This window comes from Elephantulus edwardii, unplaced genomic scaffold (assembly GCF_000299155.1).
Source record: "Elephantulus edwardii isolate Elephantulus edwardi_28Jun2011 unplaced genomic scaffold, EleEdw1.0 scaffold00022, whole genome shotgun sequence".
Taxonomy (NCBI): domain Eukaryota; kingdom Metazoa; phylum Chordata; class Mammalia; order Macroscelidea; family Macroscelididae; genus Elephantulus; species Elephantulus edwardii.
The window spans coordinates 1,783,052-1,787,635 of record NW_006399772.1 but is presented as its reverse complement, the minus strand read 5'-3'; positions in this window follow the sequence as shown (position 1 = coordinate 1,787,635).

Genomic DNA, 4,584 nt, shown 5'->3' with positions numbered 1-4,584 from the left:
GCTAAGTAAATAAATACTATACGATGTTCCTTTTTAGGCTTTTAGATACAGCTTATACCACTTAATTATTTTTTAGGAGCCCTTTTTTGCCCTTAAATTTTGACTGACACAGAACCATTTCAAGAAGTAGCATATGACCAAGAGCCAATGGAAATAAACGAAAAAGCTCAAGCTTATCTGAAGGAATTGGCAAAAAATAAAGCCCAGGTATTGATAGAATACCAACTGACATATTACAACAAATAGTTGCAATCCTAGACATGCTTATCAAGTTATACCAAGAAATCTGGAGGACAGCTACCTGGCCAACTGGCTGGAAGTGATCCATTTTTATTCCCATCCATTCCCCAAAGAAGTGACACAACAGAATGTGGAAATTATCCAACAATATCACTAATAAAAAAGAAAGTAAAATCTCACTGAAGATTATTAAAAAAAAATTACTAGAACAATACATCGACAGATAACTGCCAGAAATACAAGAAGAACTTAAGAGGGCATGGCACCAGGGATATGATTGCAGTTGTCAGACTGAACTTGGCTGAAGGCAGAGTACCAGAAGAATGACTGTTGTGTTTTATTGACTCTGCAAAGGCATTTGATTGTATGAATCACGATAAACTGTGGCTAACATTGAGAAGCATGGCTCCTTTAACTCATATCATATTGATCACATAAACAGAGATAGGTATTGTGCATATATTCAATATGCAACTTTCCTTTCCAAGACATAACTGTTCTCTTCTTGGTCATCCATGGGATCTTCAATGTGCTTCTCCAACATCACAGCTCAGAGGAATCAATTCTTTTTCATTGTCCTTATTCATTGTCCAGGTCTCAGATGCATAGCTAGTAATAGAGAAATGAATATGGCCTGAATCAGAGGTACCTTAGTCCTTAAACTGACATCACTACTCCTCTATAATTCAGAAAGGTCCCTAACTGCAGATTTTCCCAGTGCACTGTATCTCCTTATTTCCTGATGGCTCATAACATGGGTTTTGGATATATAGATGATCTTTTTGTATGTAGAAATTTTCTTTTTCCTTTTTTTTAACACATAAAATTTACATAGGTTAACAAATAACCCTGATTAATGAGCTTACTAAGAGGGAGGAAATCTCCCAGCAACACCCACTTCCTTTTTTCTCTCAACTTACTTGAAGTGCGGAATTTAATGATGTGTTTAAGCCAGTCTTTTTCAAACTGTTTCAGACAGTTTTGCAAGACGTCTTTCAAAATTATTCCAAAGAAATGCTCACTATTTCTTCCTCTTAGAATTCACAAAGTGCATTATCATAATTAAGATTCTGAATATTTCTGCACTGAAGAAATCTGCTTAATATAATTTAACCAAACACTCCCAGAACTTATTTGAGTAGAGAACTTTTTATGTGAAGCATCTGTTAGCATCTAGTGTAGTTAGTAAGTGAGGAATTAAGCATCAAAAACCCTGACAATAAAGAAAGAGATGCTTCTCTGATAAGACAAACTTCTGTTTGATAAGATAATAGTATCTCTGGAATGTTTGCCAGAAGATAGTAACTTCATGCAAGAGAAAACAGATTGAAGAACTGGGATGGTGCATCTTATGACTCCTTTAACGCTTGTTTGAGATTTTTAGAGTTGTTAGGTGCCATTAGTTGACAACTCATGGTGACCATGTGAGCAAGAGATCTGAAACTTATGTTGTCCTGCTCCATTCTCGTGATCTCTCATCTGCTCAAGATCATTGTTATGGTCACTTTGCCAATCAAGTTTGTTGAGGGTCTTCCTCTCTTTTATTGATCCTCTTCCTGCCCTACTATGTCTTTCCCCAAGCACCAGCCCATTCCAGAATTAGGCCTGAAGTATGTGAGACATAGTTGTACCATTTTTGCTTCTAAAGAGCATCCTGGTTGCACCAAGACGCATTTCTTTGAGCAGTCCATGGGATATTTAGTACTGTTCTCCAACATCACAAGTCAAAGGTTTTGCTACTTCTTCATTGCCATTTTTATTCATAATCAAACTTCCACATGCATAGAAAGCATTTTAAAAAACAAACAAACATGGGCTTGGATCAGACAAACTTTAGTTTTTAAACCAATATTCTTCGTCTTGAGTACTTTGGAGAAGTCCCTGATAGTTGATTTTCCAATGTGACTTTGTATTCATAGTTCATTCTGCTATGACTAGTAGTAGCAGACCAGTGATAAGAAGTATAGAGTCAACAGTGTCCCGAATGTGTGATCTGCTGTATAACTTCATGATTCCTAACATCTACAGTTCCCACTTCATGCAGTTCCCCCACCTCCCTATTTCCTTTGGTTTTCATGGTTCACTGGAAGATCTCAAAGAGACTCAGGTCTATCAAGGGAATGACTGATGCTACTGCAGGTGAGGCAGGCCAGTGTTGCAGAGACTGATGTATGGTGCAGCCGGATGCTGTGTCTTAGTGTAGCAGGATAATGGGTGTCCCAAAAAGAGCTAGCTCTGAGCTCCTGGGAGCTTATATAAGCCTCTATTAGGGTAGAGCTTGTATCTCTCCCTAATCCTGTCTTCTTAATACAATAAATACTTCAGCACAAAATAAACTGTTAATCAATGGCAGGAAACACATTTGTCAAAGTAAACCTTTGACACCACAGACTTGCTTATTATTGTTAGGTGCCATCAAGTTGATTACAACTCACGAGAGACTCTATGATCAGCAGATCTGTGTCTATCCCCATCCTATCCTGTGCCATCTTCACACTTCCCAATACTCATTACAGACTTGCTTAGAAGTCTGGAATTCCTGGTGGACTTCAGATTTCAGTCAATTAAATCTTCAAATTTGGTGTTTAGAATGGTTCATAGAGCTTTGCTCATATAAAGAGAAAGCTGAACCAATCCCATTGCCATGGAGTTAATTCTAACTCAAAAGACCTCTATCAGGTTTCTGAGACTATAATTTTATGAGAGGTGCAAGCCATCTTTCTCTGACAGATTATGCATTTAGTCATTGGGCTCCTTTAACTCATATCATATTGCTCATATAAACACAGATAGGTATTGTGCATATATTTAATATGCAACCTTAATTCTTAACTCTATATTACTTTATTATCTTTTATGGTTCTGTTGTTGTTGTTGTTACCTGAAAATCACAGTTCTATCTTCTGCTACTGGAAAAGCCAATCTTGGAGACAGGGGTTACAATGAGAATGCAGAAGTTTTTTTGATATCTGATAGCCTAGAGGTCAGGAGTTGCACTGCCAGTTCAAAGACATGAATGAGACTGGGATCCACCAGGAACTGCACAGGAGAACCATGGGCCATTTCTTCCTGTGCAAATTACTGTCTCTGAAAACCTGCTGGAGGGTCAGCTATTGGTTGGCTCCAACTTGACGTTACACAACAACAACAACATAAGGAGACTTGGATATAAGCTTCTGAAATTTGTTTCACTGTTTTGGAGGCTGTGGTGGCAGGGGTGGGGGCAGGAGCGTGAAGAGAGTCTTTCCAGTAGTTTCTGTTGTTCAGAGAAGTTCTGGCCAGTGGTCATGTCTTGGACTAGTTTGTCATATATTACCAACTAACATTCTGAAGCAGGCTGGTACTGTTAACAGGTTGACTTAAGGTGATTAACTCCCAGTCATGGGTTACAGGACCAATGGAAAAGGACAGAAAGAGACTATCTTAAGAATTCTGCTGAATTAAGAAAGTCCCTTTTCATTTGTTGTTTGTTGTTGTTGTTATGTGTCAGTTGCTTGCGACTCATAGTGACCCTATGTACAACAGCCCTAAACTCTGCTCTGTCCTGTTCCAATCATACTGTCTCTGACACTCCCATCCCGATTAACCCAGTCACTGAATCAATCCACCTCATAGAGGGCCTTCCCCTCCTGTGCTGTCCCTCCACCCTCCCAATCCTTCTCCAAAGACTGGTCTCTCCTTACAACATGTCCAAAGTATGTCAGACAAAGCCCCAGAATCCTTGCCTCCAAGGAGCCGCCCTGTTTAACCCTTTCCAGGATGAATTTGTTTGTTTTCCTAGCAGTCCATAGTACTCTCAATACTCTTCTCCACAGCTCAAAGGCATCAATTCTCCTTCTATCCTCGTTGGTCATTTTCCAACTCTCTGATGCATAACAAGTGATTGCAAAGACCATGGCCTGTATCAGATGCACCTTAGTCTCCAGAGAGACACCATTGCTTTTTCGTACTTTGGAGAGGTCCCTAATAGCAGACTTTCCCATGGCAATACGCCTTTTAATTTCCTGGCTACTGCCAAGAGTGTTGACTGTGGAGCCAAGCAAACTAAAGCTGTCAACAATCTCAATCTCTTCACCATCCATCCTGATGCTGCCAATTGGCCCAGTGGTGAAAATCTTTGTCTTCTTGATATTGAGCCTCAATCCACATTGGAGGCTGCAGTCCTTGACCCTCTGCAGCAGTAGACATTAAAAAAAAAAAAAACTTTTACATTGTTGTTGTTATGTGTCATTGAGTCAGAGCTGATTCATAACTGACGCTTCAGTAGGTTTTCAGAAGTAGTATATCACTTAGGAGGATATTGTATATCTTTCTCCCAGGGAGCAGCTGGAGGATTCGAACTGC